General features: G+C 36.5%; 1 long non-coding RNA gene across 1 annotated transcript in view; it reads left to right on the top strand.

Moving 5' to 3' along the window:
- The window catches only part of LOC140527140 (uncharacterized), a 166,156-nt gene that overhangs the window by 125,104 nt on the left and 20,153 nt on the right, over window positions 1-20,899 (top strand). Inside the window, exon 4 of the long non-coding RNA XR_011974693.1 lies at window positions 18,066-18,125. This is a non-coding gene — a long non-coding RNA (uncharacterized lncRNA). The remainder of the gene's footprint in view (window positions 1-18,065; window positions 18,126-20,899) is intronic.

Here is a 20,899-nt window from a genome sequence, read left to right on the forward strand (position 1 = left end):
CATAGGTCTCCCATAATAAATAAAAACAGGATATGTGCAGAGTAGGTAACTTCTCTGTTCCCCTAGATTGAGGTGATCTCTCCCTCATCTGATCTCTTAGCATTTTGTGCAGCTCTTATGTACTTACCATAAGATATGATGACGATGTTTTATTTTTTGGTTACTTCCAACTCTTTGTGACCCCATTTGGAGTTTTCTTGGCAAAGATACTGAAACAATTTGCCATTTCCTTCTCCAGGTCATTTTACAGATGAGGACACTGAGGAAAAACTTACTGAGGGACACACAGCTAGTAAGTGTTTGAGACCAGAGTTAAACTCAGGGAGATGATTATTCATGACTCCAGGCCCAGAACTCTATCCACTGTGTCATCTACCTGCCCACCATTTATTTTTTAAATCTGTGAAACTATCTTCTCGGTGTGGGTATTCATTTTAAGGGAACAGATTAAAAAAAAAGCCCATCCATCTTTTATCCTCCCATAAATCCTCCAAAGGTCATAACCAAATGTGCTGGGTACCTTCTTTTAGGTTTTTAAAAACATTACCTGGATATCATTACAGCAGGTGTGTGGGCCCCATGTTGGTCAATAGATATTTATTAAGCACCCACTGTGTGCCCAGATTCTGTCTTATTTGTGTTGTGATTGGCCCACATCTTTTTGGTTAAAGGAATTGGGTTCTTTTAGCCTGAAGAAGAGACTTAGACTATTGGATTTCAACAACTGCCACTTTCTCTATCAAATTGAATTACTTGGTACTGTAGCAATTTAGAAAACACCTTTTACAACTAAAAAATCATCTATTCACCCAACCACAATACCCTTTTAAACTAAAAAAAATTCAGGATTGTGTATTTTATTTAATCTTTAAAGTGAAGTTCTTTTGCCTCTCTTTCAGGATAATGTCTCGCACCTAGTAGGTCTACAATGAATATTTATTTTTAAAAATTATTTCCCCTCTTGAATATTAAAGCAATTTATTCCATGCTAGGGAATAGATTCTTTTGGGATATATTCTGAACAGTAAGATTGAGGTTTTGTGAATGGCAAGGTCACTCCATAACCAAAGCACTGACATCAATGCACACAAAAACCCAGGAACCAAACATCGATGTAAGGGCTCCACTGCATTGGATCCCTGAATTATGGTGTGGAATTTGGCTCCCTTGGGTTACTCTGAGAGGATTTGGAGGTTACCTATGCAATTGAGCCAACTCCAAAGATCCAGAAGGTTTTGGCCGTGGCTTATCTTTTTATGCTTCATTGAGATTTTTTAATAATTTAACTCTTGGTTCTTGCAGAGGGAGTTTCTCTCCCCTTAAATTCATATGGGATTTTTCTGACTTTTTACCAAGAATGTTTGGTGCTAAAGCAATGATTTCATAGGGTCATAGATTTGGAACTAGAAGGGACCACAGGAACTCTTCATTTACACCTCCATATTACAGAGAAGGAAACTGAGGCTTAGACAAATTAAGTGACTTACCTAAGGTCAGGCAGATAGTAAGGATTTGAATCCAGGTCATCTGTCTCCAAATGTATTTCCCCTTCCATTTTATCATTTCTAAACACTGTAAACTTTGCTAAGAGGGTCAGAACAGGACTTAACATTTTAGTACCAACCTTCTATAATAGTTACACTTTTTTTTTGAAATCCTAGCTTTCTTATGGCATCTCTATGATTTGGAAGCAAGTTGGAACATCTTCTGACCCACAGTGTGGTTTTTAATCATGTTTGTCTATACAAAAATATATGGCAGTTAAATTTCAATAACATGTTGAACAAAGTTTCATAATTAAGTAAAGTGTTTTTTAAAATTTTTGTCTGGAATTTTATGGAATAGCTTTTCCTCCTTTGCTGCTACCTCATCAGCAACTGTGATACAGTTACCCCAAAGTCATCAAAACTGCTGCACTGTTAAGAGTGGGTCTCATACAATATGAGAGCTCTGCTGTGAATCAACATTTTCACATATGACTCAAATCAAGAAAACAGGCTTGCCATCACAGATGGCAGATGCTCACTTGGAAAACCAATTGAAGATGGAGACAGGACAAGAAGCAAACATTAAGTTCTTAGTTCATAGCAAGCAGATGCAGATGCGAAAAACAAGTCATGGAACTGTGTTTGCTCCTTCATAATTAAAGTAGGAAGAAATGCAATATTTATTCTCAAAAATCATAAAATACTTTTGAATTTATAATTAAAAATAACTTTCGGTAAATGTGAAGGAATGCAACACTTTGGTTCACTTCTGTTCATATGTATAACATGAGAAAAGCACATTCTTATATTACATATATAATTTCCATTGTCTAAAAAATTTGCCTTTGATTTCATCAGTGTAGACTGTCTTTTTCCTCTGTATCATACCACTTAGCACAGTATCTGGCACATATTAAGTGCTTAATAAATACTGATTGATCAATTAGGCAAATCCCATTATAGAAACTTCTTTTTACCAGGAAGGATCAGCCATTCTCCTGTAACTTAGAGACTTAGAGAATTGTCTGGGGGCATTTAGAGGTTAAGGGACTTGCCGTTGTCACAGGGCGACAGAAGCAGGGTTTAAAACCATGTTCTTGTTGGCTCAAAAGTCAGCTCTCTTTCAATTAGTAGTTCTGAAACTTTTTGGTCTCAGGATCCCTTGAAATCCCTCAGGATCCCTCAGGATCTCCTGAAAGTTATTTAGGATCCCTGGAAGAGCTTTTGTTGATGTGCATTGTTTTTTTAGCTATTAATACTTATATTAAAAATTAAAACAGTTTAGTATTATTATGAAAATAATTTTGACCTCAAAGACCCTCCCAGAAGGGACTAAGAAATGCCAAGTTATTTGACCAGAGACACAAAACTAGTACAAATGAGTGTTTTGAGGGAAGATTTAAACTCAGTCCTTTCTGACTTGAAACCCAGAGTTCTATCAATTGCATTGCCAAGCTTCTATTAGGATAGATATCCCACCATATCCTCTATGTCTTTGTGATACAATTATGAGAAATGAAGGGGGAGTGAGAATCAGCAAAGGTGTGAGTCGTAAGCTGAAGTTTTAAAAAAAGAAATAATAAGGCTGTGTCTGGTGGCAATTTCTGTAATCCCAGCTAGGGCATACAGAGATTGGTGGATCTTTAGCTCTAAATTACAGTGGCCTGTGCCAACTGGATCTATGAGTAGCCGCCATATTTCCAGCCTAGGTGAAATAGGGAGATCCAGTCTTTAAAAAAAATAAAAATAAAACCAAGATAGCAAGAAAGGGTCCTCAAAGTTGGTTTGGGACTTAATATTTTGGAGGTGGTAGATGATGATTGAATCTCCAAGGATCTCTCCTCCAATATTCCTTTGAAGTTTTGGTGGTTGTTGAGGGTCAAAAGAGAAGGGACTGGGAGATGTATAGTCAGTCGGCAAGGAATGAGAATTATCTAGTATTTTTCCTAGTACTAGGGCTTTAGTGATTTATAAGGCGTCAGGGAGAGCCTTGTTTTATAACAAGGCATAAGTGAGAATGGATCCAAAGATGGAAGTGTTAACTGATAGTGAGTGCTCTAGAAATTTCATCTTCTTACAAACACAGACTGACATTCAATACAATTATTTCTTTTTCTCCTTCATCGAATATCAAACATTATAAGGCACACAGACCATGAGTGAGCAGAGGATGGTGTTACACAACACAGCTGTCTGCTTTACATAGAAAACAGAAAGAGTACAGGGCTTTTGAACTATACATTTCCTTCCTTACCTCTGTGATAACAGCTGACATCAGAACCTGTGGTATGAAAATTTCTGCCCACAGATTCTGTGAAAGATTTACAATCATTAAAAAAAAAATAACAACTGACTTTCTGGTTTTGGTTTCTGAGGTTAATATTTTCTGAGCTATGTACAGCCCTATATTCAGAGGAATTTTCTGATGCAAAGTTTGATTCTTGTTTAGAAACAAGCTCAATTTTTATTTATTTTTTTTAAGGTATGACATTTGCAATATAGCTCATTAAAAAAAAGTTGGACATAATACCAAATTAAATCATGTCTGTTGATAACATAGACTAATAAAATCATAGATTTAGAGCTAGAAGAGATCTCAGAGCTAGCTAATAGAACTCTCACTTTTGTAGTTGAGGAGCAATTAAATGACTTACCCAGGGTCACCCAGGAAGAAAATAACAGTCAGTATTTGTGCCCAGAGCCTCTGGCTCCAGATCCAACCCTCTTTCCAATGTTATCATGATGCCTCTCAGATCTATAGACAGAAAGATCATAACATAACATTGTTGACATATGAGATTTGTCCTTAACATCAACAGTATAAAGGAATTTCATTGTGTGAGGCCACATGGTATAGTGGATAGAGTGCTGTCCCTGAACTCAAGAAGATTTAGGTTTAAGTTTTGTCTTAGATACTTCCTAGCTACGTGACCATTGGACCCTCAGTTTCCTTGTCTGTAAAAATAAGCATAATAATAGCTCCTACCTCACCTAATTGTAAAGATCAAATAAGAATGTCCATATGTGCAACACTTTGTAAACCTTAAGGCCCTATATAAATGCTAGCTGTTATTATATACAGACATTTCTCAGGTAGGTAAATGTTCTAGGGAAAATCAGTGTACTGATTCTAGTCTAGTATTTTTCTATAGGTGAGAATAGAAGTCATGTTTCCAGGCAGCCATTCCCAGACCTGCTTATTGGTGATAGGATTAACAGGCTGATTAAAGATTTGGGACAATTATGTTTTGTTTCCAGCTAGCAATAACACCTTTCTCTCATTCACCTGTTGCTTCTAGTGGTCTCATCTTTGGAAATAAGTGGGAGTCCCCAGAGTTAAGGTCCCCAGGCAATTGGCCTAATTCACAGTGCCCGAGGCAGGGGTCTGATTATGCACTACAGAGCTGACTATGGAGCAGGATACCCAATGACAGGTGATTTTGCCATACAAATCTTTGGAATCCATATCACATTTATAATTTAGCAGGTCAAATACAATCAATCAACAAGCATTTATCAAGCACTGACTAAAAGTCAAACATAGTGCTAGGCACTAAAGATACAAAGAAAACAACAAGAATAAATGTAGCCCACGTAAAATGCTGAGGATCTTTATCCCAACTCTAACTGATTAATAGGATCCCCAGAACATGGCTACGTTTTCCTTCTGAGGATTAGATATAAACCTGAATGATAAGCTGAGAGTGATTCTTTAATACAATTTCCTTGAGCCCCCATCAGTGTGTCAAGAACCATCTTGACACAGATTGAGAACCATTTAAACAACTGGACTAAAGTTGCTTTAAAAATGTTATTTAAGCTATTTATTAAGGTGATACAGTAAGAACAGTTGTTATAACACCCTCCTCCTCAAATTTTGTGACACATCCTTCCATAAGTACATACCAAGTCCAGGGGTAAGTTAAGCTCCTAAAATGAGCCAGTCATGCTAAACATTAAATGTACCAAGAAAAGCAAAAACATGTTCTCTCTATTCAAGGAGCTCACATCCTAAAGGAGAAAACAACACATGAACAACTATGTACAAACAAGATATATACAAGATAAGTTGGAAATAATCAATGGAGGAAAGACACTAGCGTTAGAGTAATAAGGAAAGTCTTTTTATTGCAGGTGGGATTTTAGTTGGCACCTGAAGGAAGCCAGGAGGCAGAGATGAGGAGAAAGGGAATTCCAGGCACAGGGACAGGTTATGAAAAAACCTGGAGATGGGAGATGAAGATTATTATTGTATGAGAAACAGCAAGGAAGCTAGAATCATAGGAGTGAAGGGGAAGTGGGGGAAGGGAGTAAAATGTAAGAGACTGGAAAGTTGAGTGAGGGTCAATTATAAATGACTTTGAACACCAAACAGAAGAGTTTATAGTTGATCCTGAAGTTCATAGGGAGCCACTGGAATGTATCAAGTTGGAGTTGAGGAATATGTTCAGATCTTCTCTTTAGGAAGGTTATTTTGATAGCTGATGGATTGTATGAGGAGAGACTTGAGGCAGAGAGATCAACCAGAAGGCCATTGCCATAAGATGATGATCCTTTTGATAAAAAGAAATGTTTTAGAGAAATTCTCCCCTTCCCACCTCTCTTCCCCCACCAATATCTCATTCTAAACTTATTCCCACCTTCCACTGTACTCCATGAAATGCCTGCTTTATAGGCAGCAAATCTGCTTCTATCTTAATTTTTTTTCCTTTTCCACTCCACTTGGCTCTCACTGAGACCTGGTTTTCTCTTGAACAAAGCCTTTCCAGCACTGATGGGATTTATACTCATTCCCCTCAACTCATTGGTCAAGGTGAGAGATCCCCTCTGCCACTTCCAAACTAGCTCTCTACCATTATCACTCAGTAACTCCCACCTTTTGAGGTTCACCCAAACCGTATTGACCATCTAATCAAGATGCTGATAGCACTCTAGGACACTCTCCTTTTTTTCCTCAGTGCCTGACTCACCATCTTTCTGTCTATTCTAACACCTACCCTATATGAGAGGACTTTACCACACATATTTATATTCCCTCAAACATCCTAACATTGGAGTTCCTCAATTTACTCATATCCCATGACCTGCTTCTATTCTACCATAGCTGAACACTGAAAATTGTCCCACCTTTATCTTGCCATCACCCACAATGTTCCCCCACGTTGAAGAAATCTGAAGTCATTCCACTTCTTTCTCTGTCTTTCAACCTTAAATTCTTTTCTTTGTATTTACTACAATCTCTAATTCTAGTTTTTTCCCCAGGTCATCACTCTTGCACTTGCTACACTCTCCTTCCTTCCCTTTCTTGACTCAGTTGAAATCTATATTCTTCTTTCTCAAGTCCCTTGCCTCTTTCTCTTATTGTTCTGCCAAGCCCCAGGTTTAGTTCACTCCTACCACCCTGTTTTCCCTCCTACTCATGTGCTGCTAAATGAAAACAGAGAAAATAATGAAATCCTATTGAGTGGGTGCACCACAAATTTATGTTACTTAATCCCAACTGGGCTCTCATTGCAGCAAGGCAGTCTTTTTATACATTCCTAATCAATTCACTACTTCATTCACTCTAGCAGCTTTTGAAATTTTTCCATGTCTCCTCAAACTCCCCTTACCCTTTTAAGTGAGAACCTTATCTCTTATTTTTCCTGAAACAACTGAGAGCTCATTCTTTCCTCTCATTCTCCATTTCACATTCATCAGACACCTTCTGCCACTATTTCCTCGTTTATGTCTGTCTCATGTAGAGTTGGTCTCTCTCCTTTCCATGGCAAACCCTAGTACAAGCACAAGTGATCCCATTCCTTCTCATCATTTTCCAGCAAATTTTCTCCTCTTTCACTTATCCTTAGGTTATCCACCATGCCACTTAACTGCGTATGAATTCTACAAGTTCACACAAGTTACATAAGCAATAAATGGAATATAACAGAAGAGAAGACTCTAGTACAGGAGTGAGGCACCCACAGCCTCGAGGCCACATGTAGCCTTCTAGGTCCTTGGGTGTGGCCTTTTGGCTGAGTCCAAGTTTTACAGAACAAATCCTTTTATTAAGGGGATTTGTTCTGTGGAGTTTGGATTCGGTCAAAGGGCTGCACTTGAGGACCTAGAGGGCCACATGTAGTCTCAAGGCTGCAGGTTTCCCACCCCTGCTGTAGCACCTAACGGGACTAGGAAAGCCTCCTGTTTCCAATCATTACAAAGATTCAAAATGAAAACAAAATGAAACCAAGAGTTTAGGTAACAGAAGTGCTAACATGTTGGTTCTCTGTGTAATACACCATTCTTCTCTGAAATGGAAGTGGTTTTAGGGAAGGGAAAAAGCATTTATGTAACCCCTACTAAGTGCCAGGCACAGTGATAATTGCTTTACAAATATTATCCCATTTGATGAAGATGTGGGTTGTAGCCATTGACTGGTGTAATTGACATGATGGTGTATACAGATTTAGCTTGGCATGGGATTTCTTCTTCCCCATTTCCCATTTCTTTCCCTTCATGCATCCTCCAGATAGGCAGATTTCAGATTTCTTCAACATGGAAGCAGGAAATTGTGGATGATTATTCCCTTCAATGCAATTTCTATATTGTATTCTTAATGCGAACTCAGAATTTTTCTTTTACTTTTAACTTTCTGGTTAGGGGAACAGTCTAAGTCCTCTTTTCTTCCCCCAGAACAACCTTCGCTGCTGTTATTTAGTGTAAAGCAATCTTGCAGTCACAGAGTTAAGGGTGTTGATTGACTTAGAGAGGTGTCTAGCAGCCTAAAAGAGCTCTATGGTCAACCATATAATAGAAAAAAATAAACCATATAAAAAGCCATATAAATAAACCATATAATAAAAAATACAAGAAATGTGGGAATTAATCTTTTTCTGAAAAGTCTTTATGATCAGTAGCTTCTTTCAGTGGTGTGCTATAGCATTTAAACATTTAGATAAGACCTTTTTTTCTTACATCTAACCAAATATTTTGTCTCCCTGGAGACAGAATACAACTAAAATCTAAAAACAATTTAAATGTCAGCCATTGGCCTTTAGTTTTTAGGCCAAAAGGTTTCAAATGCTTTAATCCTTCTTTATAGATTTTTTCAACATATTACATAGGTCTAAATTGGACTCAATAATTTGATAAAGTTTTGACTAATGTTAGACGGAAAGATTACATTATACTTTGTACATAATATTCCTGTTTAATCATTCCAATATTATGTTGCTTTAAAAATAACACAATATTCCTATGCGGTTGACTCAGGTTGAGTTTGTATCCTGCTATATCCCTCATTAATTCATTCACTCATCCATTCATTCACTCATCCCTTCTGCATATTAAACAGTCACTATGCGCCAAGCATTGTGCTGTATGCTAGAGATCCAAAGTCTCGAAAATGAATTAGTGCCTACCTATTAAGACCTTACATTTGAATGAAGACAACATGTATATGTATATATATGTGCACACACATACACACACATATATAAACCCCTCTAAGTTTACCTTCTGTCTACACTATATGTAATTTGTATGTATTTGCAGAGTACAGGGGAAGCCAGGTGGCACAATGGCACCACAGTTCTGGGTCTGGAGTCAGGAAGACCTGAATTCAAATCTGACCTCAGACATTTACTCGCTTTGTGACCCTGGGCAAGTTACCTAAACTTCATGTATCTCAGTTTCCTCATCAATAAAATGGGTATAATAATAACACCTTCTTCCCAGGGTTGGAGTATCATAGAAGGATGTGGAGTTAGTGGTGAGTAAGGACAAGATTTCTCTAATTCATCAAGGCAGCTTAGAATTCATTTTTGTCTTTCAAGGTAAGAGAATCCTCTTTCACTTTTGAGTCATCTACATAATTAATGAACATTCTTCCAATTACCTCTTTTGGATTATTGATTCAGTAATCAAATTATGCTAACGACAGATCTCAGAATGAGGCTTCATCACATGCTTTGTTACCTGAGAATGATGGGAACTACTGATCTCTGTTCTTTAGGTGTTACAATTGTCTAGTGGGGTGGTTGAGGCTATCTTTTAACTTCTTGATAATGTTAGGAGGAACAGAATTAAAGACTTTCCTGATGTACAGATAGATTACACCTATTGCTGTCCCCTTATCTACTTCAGTCTGTCACCAAAGGACCTTAAATAGTCTGACAGGATTTGCTGTTCACAAATCTATGTTTATAGCTACATTCTACTTACTGCTTTCCTAGGGCATTGCAAAGTAATTGTGGAGTTGAGCAATTTATTTTAGTATCTTTCCAGGTATCAAAGTGAATCTGACTGGTTTGTAATTACCAAGACCTTTCAACTTCTCAGTTGAAAAGATGGACCCTACATTTCCCCATTTCCTATTTTTAGGGATTTTTCTTTTCCTCTCAGTCAAAAAGGACAGCTAGTTGCATCATACAATATTGTTCACTAACTGCAAAAGTACTGAGCTTGATTTTCTCACTGATCTTAGTCTGTTAGTCAGTCAATAAACATTTATTAAGCACCTACTGTGTGCCAGTTACTATATTAAGTACCCAGAGATACAAATAAGAAAAAGAGAGATAGACCATGACCTAAAGGAGTTTATAATCTCCTGAGGGAAGGCAACACACACATGCACACACACACACACACACACACACACACACACACACACACGCTGAAAAAGAGGAGGAGGAATGTGGAGACTAGTGGTGATGATTCCCTTGGTGAAGAGGTTTCCTGAGAGCATGATGGTGGTGGAGTTCAATCCAAGAGGGTGCAGCTGGTAGAAAATGAAAAACTCTGAAATAAAACTCAGTCATATGCCTTAGATATCCTTTCTACAGAGAAATAATGCTTAGAACATAAAAACTAATTGTACAAGTAGGACTTAAAAGTTATTTTCTGTTGTATTGTTTTGCTTTTCTTTCTTTTATTGAAAATTCTTAATAGCTGGCTATTTTATCTTCCCCACATCTTCCTCTGAAGCTTTTTGGTCTCTTTTTTGCCCTGATTCCAAAAAGATGGGCATTGACCTGGGCCGCTGGAAGATCGGCAAATGTCTCACATTCTTTTCGTTTTCTGTAATGGCCCAGTTTTGTTTTTCTAATAGGCATTTCTGATAGGCATAGGCATGCTGGAAAGCTGGGTTCCAACTTTGAATTCTTCAGCAAAACTATCTCTCTTCTTGGGTACAAATGTTTTCTTTGGAAAAGAATGTTTGTATGATCATATGCATATTTGCCTGGAGGGACTTTGCAAATTTATTTTGCCTGCAAGAATCCACAGAGATGTCAGATGATCGTTGGCACTTTCTTATGTCTACTAGTCACTTTTAGTCCTTCCAGTACTCTGAAAGCATGACCTTTAGAGTGATACCTAACAGCAGGGGAACCTCTGTATTGCCCAGATAGGACCAGATGTGGGGTAAAGGACAGTTTGTTATATTTTAGCTTACTGAGCCTTTCAGTTTCTGATTTTTCTAGTTGACTGACTAAATCATGTAACAATTCATTTTTGTTAGTCTTTGTGGAAATAATGCTTCAGAATCATGTTATTCCATCAAGGTACCACAGCTGCTACAACTCTCATGTGATACCTCTCCCACTTCTATACTAGGATACCCAATTTCTAATTTTCAAAAGAAAATTTTAGAAGGTAACTTTATATGTAGCTTGAAGGGGAAAATGGAAAAAAAATCCAAGCAAAAGAAGAGAAAGATCTTTGGAGTCATAATAGATATGAGGTCACTTTTCCTTATTTAAAAAAAATCCCACAAAACTCTGGTTATGTAGAAGTTTGGAGATGGATATCTGGATGCTAATCCTAGAATCTCCAATGACTGACTGTTATAGTAGGGAAGTTTCTTAATTTTCCAGTATTGCCTATGAAATGTGTGTTTGTTATTTCTGTACTTTTCAAGCATCACTGAAGCTCAAAATTTCGTGGCCATTGGTCTGGTTACCTGCTATTACTGGAAGTATGTGGATGGGAGTTGTGAGAAAAGGAATGCCAGATTTGAAGGAACGAAAGCAGGACAAAGAAGGTAGAGGGGAGCCAATGGTTGATAGTGGGGAGATCCATGGCAACTTAGTTTTGGAAGCAGTAGAAGGGGAGGGGATAGATTTATTTATTTGACTACACCTGGGACTTTTTTTGCAAGGGATAAGCCATGTGCATGTGTGTGCATGTACACACACATACACACACACATGCTGGCTGAGATGTCTTGGAATTGGCCAGGTGACAAGAGTTAGGGATGCATTAAAGGGTTCTAGATGTCCAGGAGAGTCAATAAGGAACATGAAATAGACTTTTCTTCCTTAAATGAATATATTACCTTGAGATTCCTTTGCTCTTTTCATTGAGAAGCAGGAGTAGAATTATTTTATATAACTATAGATATTTTAAAAGGCCAAAGTGACTAGGACCTAGAATTTGGAAAAATGTACGAGATCTGATCTGCAGGCTAAGAAACACTGTTCTGTTTCCCAAACTGGTTCAAATCCTATTGCTAAACCTAGGGTGAATCTAATGAGGCATTCTCTTAGGGTACTGAATTAGAGGGTGTTCAGGCATTAGCAGTCCTTTAGTAGCATTGAAAGAATAATTAGCACATTTCTCCCAGGGCTTTTATGAAATGAGATATTTGTAAGTTGAATTGTACTTTAAAATGCTATATAAATGCTAGCTATTATTAATTGAAGTAGGAAAGCTACTGATAGGGAAGTCCAGATGGTAGACAAGGGTGAAGTCTTCTTTCTTGCTTTGCTTGATTTGTCTCCCTTCCCTCTACCCATTAGTTGCTCCAGCAGTGGTGATAAGCCAGGATTCTGGGATCTCTTCTTCCTCCCCAATGAAGCTTTGTCACAATACTCTGATAGGAGGATGTACTTCATTTTACTTGCCCTGGGCACAAAAATCCTTACTTATGACTCTGCTGAACTATGAGTCTGTCTTCTAAACATAGCAGGAAAAGACATTTGGAATCATACTTTTTGAATAGTCTTTCTTTGGAAAAGGCAAATCTAAGAGAAAAAAATTCCTATAGATAAAGCAGATTTTTGTACTTCCTGTGACATGTACTCCTGTGGGACAAAACATGTTACCCTTTGTTAATGACTTCACTCAGTGCAACCAAGCCCAGGGAAATGACTTATGATAAACTTTTCAGTAAATACCTTCAGTGTTGATAATATGGTATCCCCAAGAGATGAAATCTATACCTTAAGTAAGTAGACCATTTGTATATGTGTGTGTGTATCTACACACATTGTATAAAAAAAGTAAAAATAAACCATTTAAAAAAATAAAACCTGCATATTCCATTAGGAATAAGTCCTGGCTTTCTATACATTCCATTTCTTAAAAGTTAGAGATAAAATGTCAACTTTATCTTATATTTTCTGAAAGAATGATCTGAAAATAAGACTGGGAACCAAGAATTATGGGGCAGGAAGATAGAATTCAATTCTCATGACTTTTCTCAATAAATAGTATAGTTGCTGAGAAATATAAGTAAATTTTATATATATGTATATACATACATACATATATATGTGTATATATGTATATACATACATACATACATGTATATATGTATATATATATGTATATATATGTGTATATATATATATATATATATATATATATATATATATATATATATATATATATATATATATATATATATGAACTAAGTAAAAAAATCATTCTTTCTCCCAAATTAATTCTCAATGGTAGGGAAAATAGGAAGGTGAAGGTATCATGAGCTCTACCAAACAGGCACTAAGAGGTTACTACATGTCTAAGGTCGAATATTGTGGTTGGTGTTTGGAGATAACTTAAAAATTGTCATTTCTTTGTACAATGAATGTCCCAGGAAATGACCTATTAGTGAGGAAGACTGATAGGATTAGTTCAGTTCAACAAGCATTTAGTAAATATAGAGACATGGTGCTAAGTCCTAGGGATAAGATCACAAAAACTCAAAAGTCTCTGACCTTGAGGAGCTTATGTTCTACTGGAAATGTACATGAACAGGAGTTCCTGGAGAACTTTGTCATCCCTTCTCTCTTCCTGAAGTCTAGTATGGTTTCTGATTCTATTGTGGAATTCTGAGTCCACAGTGTCAGGGGACTTCTACCCTTTTCCCTTTAAGGGGAAAGTACTCAAATTCTGTAAAGATCCCACCTTCTTTCCTGGTCCTACATAGTCTACAAAACTCATGATACAAATAAGATCCCTTGTTACCAAACCATTTTAAGGCTAAGTCCAAATGAGTATGGTCTGGTTTATGTGATCAGTTTTCATCATTAGAAATAGTTAAGCTCTATGAGTTCTCTGCAAACACTGAATTAGTGAATATTGAACTATATCCCTTTGGGAAAATACAGGGTTAGGTTCCTGTGAGTCTCTGGTCACAACATTTACTTTAGCTTTTTTGGGAGGTGTCTTTATGTACATATTGTGAATTTCCTTTTCCTTTTTCTGTATTGTTGATTCATTAACATTCAACTTACAGTCATCAGCATTATAACTCTTGTCTATATATTTAAGAGAGCAGTTAAGTAGAATTCTAGCCTGGTACCCTCTTCTTCTTTTTCTCTCTGAGCAGAATAGAGTGTCCTGTGGACCCAATTTCTTGCTTCCCCTCCTAGCAGTAATTGGTTTCTCTTGGAGAAGGGCAGGAGGAAAAGAGACTAGAGAAATCTGTTCTGCCTCTCAGAGTTACACAGTGACAGTCTTTATCATAGATTGGCCTCACTACCCTTGGCCTACTGTACTCTACTAGTATTTCTCCATAAGGCACATCACAGTTTTTGTGCACTTTGGAACACTAGACAGCTCTTCAGCATTAGACTTGGAGGCCATTTGAAAGAGCAAAATCACCAACAAAAAGCACAAAAAATGTGAAAAATCCAGCACTAAATATTCCTCAACCCTCCCAAAATAAATCAGCCAAATTTTTTTTTACAGTATGAGAACTGAAAAAAAATAGGCAGGCCATGTTTGACCTCAGCTGAAAATGTATTTATTGGATAACTCAAATTTTTTGTCACTCTTCAAGTATCTGTGAATGACTGCAAAAGCTCCTTGAGTATTGATTTTGGAGTGACAAATTTCAATATGTAGGTAAATTCACAAAAATGGAATTCATGAATAATGAGGATCTATTGTAAATGATATGTTAAAAATATCATTTAATCATCTTCAATGTCATGTCAATGGGGCAACCCAGGACAAGGCAATGAATTCACTTTTTATCAAGGACCTGACCTCATCAAGGCATTTCATAACCTTTTTTTTAATATTAATTTTATTTATTTTTACTGTTATACAATTACTACCATAAAACTTGGATTTTCCCCCCTACCTACCCTCCACCACCCTGCTGCCTCCCTGAGATGGCATACAATTCTATATAGGATCTACACATACGTTCCTATTGAATACATTTTCACTATAGCCATGCTGTGTAGAAGATCTAAAATATATGGGAGAAATCATATAACAAACCAAAATATTAAATACACACACACACAAAAATGATCTGCCACATTCTGCAATTAAATTCCATAGTTCTTTCTCTGGATGTGGAAGGCATTTTGCCTTAGAAGATCATTGGGAATTTTTTTTTTAAGTCCTTGCATTGCTATGAAGATCCAAGTCTACCAGAAAAAGCTCTCACACTGTGGTTTTTGGCAGGCACAAAGTTCCCCTGGTTCTGCTCCTTTCGCTCAGCATCAGATCATATAAGTCTTTCCAGGCCTCTCTGAAGTCTTCTTGTTCATCATTTCTTATAGCACAATAGTATTCCATTACATTCATATACCATAATTTATTCAGCCATTCCCCAATTGATGGACATCCCCTTGATTTCCAGTTCTTGACAACTACAAAGAGTGCTGCTATAAATATTTTTGTACATGTGGGACCCTTTCCCATTTTTATGATCTCTTGGGGATACAATCCTAGAAGCAATATTGCTGGATTAACAGGTATGCACATTTTTGTAGCCCCTTGGGCATAGTTCCAAATCGCTCTCCAGAATAATTGGATGAGCTCAAAGCTCCACCAACAATTAATTAGTGTTCCAACTCTCTCATATCCTCTCCAACATTTATCATTTTCCTGTTCTGTCATGTTTGTCAATCTGATAGGTGTGATGTGGTACCTCAGAGTGGTTTTAATTTGCATCTCTTTAATCAAAAGTGATTTAGAGCATATTTTCATATGATTATAGAAATCTTTAATTTTTTCCTCTGAAAATTGCCTGTTCATATCCTTCGACCATTTATCAATTGGGGAATGACTTCTATTGTTTCACATTTAACTCAGCTCTCTATATATTCTAGAAATGAGGCCTTTATCCCCAAGATTAGCTGTAAAAATTTTTGCAATATACTATATCCCTCCAAATTTGGATTGCATTGGGTCTGGTTGTACAAAAACTTTTCAGTTTAATGTAATCAAAATTATCCATCTTGTACTTCATAATGCTTTTATCTCTTCTTTAGTCAAAAATTCTTCCCTTCTCCACAAATCTGATAAATACACTATTCTTTGCTCCTTCAGTTTGTCCATGGTATCAATCTTTATACCTAGATTTTGTACCCATTTGACCTTTATTCTTGTGTACGGTGTCAGGCATTGGTCTATGCTTAATTTCCACCACACTGTTATCCAGTTTTCCCAGAAGTTTTTGTTGAACAGTGAGTTCTTATCCCAGAAACTGGAGTCCTTGGGTTTATCAAACAGGAGACTGCTATATTCATTGCCTACTGTGTCTTGAGTGCCAAGTCTATTCCACTTGTCTATCCTTCTGTTTCTTAGCCAGTACCAAGTGATTTTGATAATTGCTGCTTTATAATACAATTTGAGATCTGGTAGAGCTTGGCCACCTTCCCTAGCATTTCTTTTCATTAGTCCTTTGATATTCTGGACCTTTCTTTCTTCCAGATGAATTTTGATATCATTTTTTCCAGCTCTAGAAAATAATTATCTGATAGTTTAATTGGTATAGCACTAAATAGATAAATCAATTTAGGTAGAATTGTCATTTTTATTACATTGTTATTTTTATTATACTGGCTCAACCTACCCGTGAGCAACTGATGTTTTTCCACTTACTTAGGTCTGACTTTATTTGTGCAAAATGTGTCTTGGGTTTGTTTTGTCAGGTAAACTCCCAAATATTTTATAGTGTCTACCCTAGCTTTAAATGAGATTTCTTTTTCTATCACTTGCTTTTGGACTTTGTTACTAATATACAGGAATGTGGAAGATTTGTATGGGTTTATTTTGTAACCTGCAACTTTGCCAAAGTTGTTTATTATTTCAAGTAGTTTTTTACTTGAATCTCTGGGATTCTCTAAGTATACCATCATATCATCTGCAAAGAGTGATACCTTAATTTTTTCTTTGCCTATTCTTATTCCTTCAGTTTCTTTATCTTGTCTAATTGCTATAGCTAACATTTCTAGTACCATATTGAATAATAGTGGTGATAATGGACATACTTGTTTCACCCCTGATTTTATTGGAGATGCATCTAGCTTATCGCCACTGTATATAATGCTTGCTGAAGGTTGTAGGTAGATACTGCTTATTATTCTATGGAAAGTTCCCTTTAGTCTTATGTTCTCAAGTGTTTTTAATAGGAATGGGTGTTGTATTTTGTCAAATGCTTTTTCTGCATCTATTGAGATAACCATGTGGTTTCTGTTAGTTTTGTTGTTGATATGATCGATAATGCTAATAGTTTTCCTAATATTGAACCAGCCCTGCATTTCTGGTATGAATCCTATCTTATCATAATGTATTATTCTCGTGATAAGATGCAGTATTCATTTTGCTAAAATCTTATTTAAAAATTTTACATCTATATTCATTAGAGAAATTGGTGTATGATTTTCTTTCTCTGTTTTGTCTCTTCCTGGTTTAGGTATCAAAACCATATTTGTATCATGATAAAACCATATTTGTATCATAAAAAGAATTTGGGAGGATTCCTTCTTCCCCAGTTTTCAAAAATAGTCTGTATAGTATTGGAATGAACTGTTCTTTAAATGTTTGATAGAATTCACTTGTAAATACATCCAGCCCTGGAGATTTTTTCCTAGGGAATTCATTGATGGCTTGTTCAGTTTCTTTGTCTGAGATGGGGTTGTTTAAGTACTCAACTTCGTCTTCTGTCAATCTGGGCAATTGGTATTTTTTAAAATACTCATCCATCTTATTTAGATTGTCAAATTTACGGGCATAAATTTGGGCAAAGTAATTTCTAATTATTGTTTTAACTTCCTCCTTATTGGAAGTGAGTTCATCCCTTTCATTTTTGATATTAGTAATATGATTTTCTTTTTTAAAATCAAATTGGCCAAAGGTTTATCAATTTTATTAGATTTTTCATAAAACCAACTATTGGTTTTATTTATTAATTCAATAGTTTTCTTAATTTCAATTTTATTAATCTCTCCTTTGGTTTTCAATATTTCTAATTTGGTATTTACTTGGTGATTTTCAATTTGTCCTTTTTCTAGATTTTTCAGCTGCATGCCCAAGTCATTGATTTCCTCTTTCTCTATTTTATTTATGTAGGCCTTCAAAGATATAAAAACTTCCCCTAAGAACTGCTTTTGCAGTATCCCATAAGATTTGGTAAGTTGTCTCATCATTGTTATTCCTTTGAATGAAGTTGTTGATTGTTTCTATGATTTGTTGTTTAACCCACTCCTTCTTTAGGATTAGATTATTTAGTTTCCAATTGATTTTTGGTTTATCTTTCTATGGCCTTTTGTTGCGTATAATTTTTATTGCATTATGGTCTGAGAAAGATGCACTGACTATCTCTGCCTTTCTCCACTGATTGTGAGGTTTTTATGTCCTAGTACAAGGTCAGTTTTTGTATATGTGCCATATACTGCTGAGAAAAAAGGTATATTCCTTTCTATTCCCACTCAATTTTCTCCAGAGATCTATCATATCTCAGTTCATAACCTTTTAAGAGACATAATCAATTGTCAGTACGGTGGTCTTTATCAGTGGAGGACTTCACACCCTGGTAAGGAAATTATCATTAATGTCCAACAAAGTCCTCAAAGTAAGGAGAAGAGGACCCAGAACAATGTGTGGGTACTTCCCTGACATACTGAAATGATTTATAAATATGTAACTCAATCAGTGGATAGAGTGCTGGGCCTAGAGTTAGGAAGATTCATCTTCCTGAGTTCCATTCTGGCCTCAGACACTTCCTGGCTGTGTGATTCTGGGCAAGTCATTTAATCTTGTTTTCCTCAGTTTCCTTATCTGTAAAATGAGCTGGAGAAGGAAAATGGCAAACCACTCCAGTATCTTTGCCAAGAAAACCCTAAATGGGGTCATAAAGAGTTGGACACAATTGAAATGACTGAACAACCACAACAATTCCATCAAAGTTCCTAGAACCAGTAAGTTCCATTCTAATCAGGGCCAATGAAATACCTTATTATTGCCCTTACACATGTAGCTCATCTTTCTAGCAAGTAGCGAAGCGATATAGAAACTAATGAAAGATTATAGCATTCCAGCATGTAGTGATAGGTGGATGGAAATGCTATTAGAACAGGGAATAAAGAAAGAAAACATTTCAACTATACTACAAGACAATTTTTCCTTTGTTTGGATTGTCATCAGAGGCTGACATTTCAAGGCAAGCAAGAGGAGGAAATAAGATAAGCTCAGCAAGCATGGTTGACATGTATTGGCAACCTAATTTTCAAGTGTTATGTGTGCCTTTCGTAAAGTTTAATTGCCCTTTGCCTTATCCCATCAGAAATGGATGTGAACCTTGACTTTATGTGTTTTTGATTCTTCCACCATCCTTTAGAAGTTTGTGCATTAGAAGAAAAACAGGCCATGGTCTGGATGATAAGCAGTGCGTCAAAGACCTCAAAATGTAGCACAGGTGTTGACTGCTTTAAGGAAAAAATTCAAAGCTATTATACAAAAATCCTCAAATTATCAAATGGAGAAGTGAGGAAGTCATTATTTGCATTACAAAGTGATTCTTGCCTTTAAAAAGAATTAACTACAGTATTCATGTAAATAATAACCTTCTCCCAGTGCCTTTAAAATATATTTTTTTCTTTATTAAAAATAAATTTATACACTGCTTTCCAGGAACACATGTGTAATGTAGAAAGGGACTGTTGACCTTGGAGTCAGGCAAGTCCTGGGTTGGAATCCTGCTTTGAACACTTACTAACTCTCTGACTGGAGGCAAGATTCCTTGACCGTTCTGAGTCTCAGTTTTCTCATCTATGAATTGAGAGGGCATGACTAAATGGCTTCTAATGTTGTTTTGCAACTTTAATGTGTGTTTCTATGGATTTATTAATTTTATTAGTAATCCTGAATATTTATGTAGTATTTAGGGCTAATAAAAGATAATTCTCTGACGTTTGCTATTTCCAGGAAAATTACTTTGATCTTATGATCTTTCTCATTCCTGGGTCTTATTGAGGATTGGGAAAGAGAATGAGCGGTTAAAAATGGCATTTATGCCAAGACCTTAGTTCTGACACCTTTGGGTAGAAGTTCCATCTTATATCAGTGCTAGTGTTCTTTCCCAACACAGAATGTATTGCAGAATCCCAGAATGCTCCCAAATTTTATTTTGCTTTATTTGACAAATAGGCTTTTGTTCTGTTTGATTCCCAACTCACTTCCAAGAGCTGTCGTATTTGCTGGTTTCCTTTTGAAATGTGTTGCCAGCATTGTGACATCTCAGCACTGCCACAAGGGTGACATCATTATGGGGTGTCCTGTGCTGTGTCTAAGATGACAGCTCTATTGTTTCAAGTTCAAGTTGCTTCAAGGTACTAGGAAGTGAATGTGGTAGGCTACAGGACTGATGCCAAGCCCTGCAAGACCAGAGATATCTTATGGGGAGATTTTTTTCTTAACCTTCTTGGACCTCTGGGGGATAGACTAGACAGCTGGGTGGCTAAGGGGTGGGCAGGAAGCAGCTGCAGTGACATGTGTCAGTACTCCATAGAAATGTTATTTTGAACAAATTCAGCAGTGACAACTTATCATCCCTGAAGCATGTTTTACATCAGTAATTTGGCCTCTTTGGCTTCAGCTGAACCCTTACCTTGCCTTTGATATGACTGATGGTTTTTCCATCTTCTTTCCTTTTTTTATTTTTTGTTGGTAACTTGGGTCTAGTTTAAGATAGGATATCTATTTCCTAAGCCAGCGATTTGGAAAGCAGTGTAAATTAATTCTGATTAGACACAAACTATTTTTGCCATTTTGTGGTACAAATCTTCCATGTTGTAAACTAGTGTTTGGTAAATTTCCAAGATGTCAGAGAAAAATTCCATTTTCTTTGACCTTTTTCTTTCTTTCTTCTGAACTTATAACACTTGCAGGTTCAGTAAAGTTTCTTT

Source organism: Notamacropus eugenii, chromosome 2 (genome assembly GCF_028372415.1).
Source record: "Notamacropus eugenii isolate mMacEug1 chromosome 2, mMacEug1.pri_v2, whole genome shotgun sequence".
Classification (NCBI taxonomy): Eukaryota; Metazoa; Chordata; class Mammalia; order Diprotodontia; family Macropodidae; genus Notamacropus; species Notamacropus eugenii.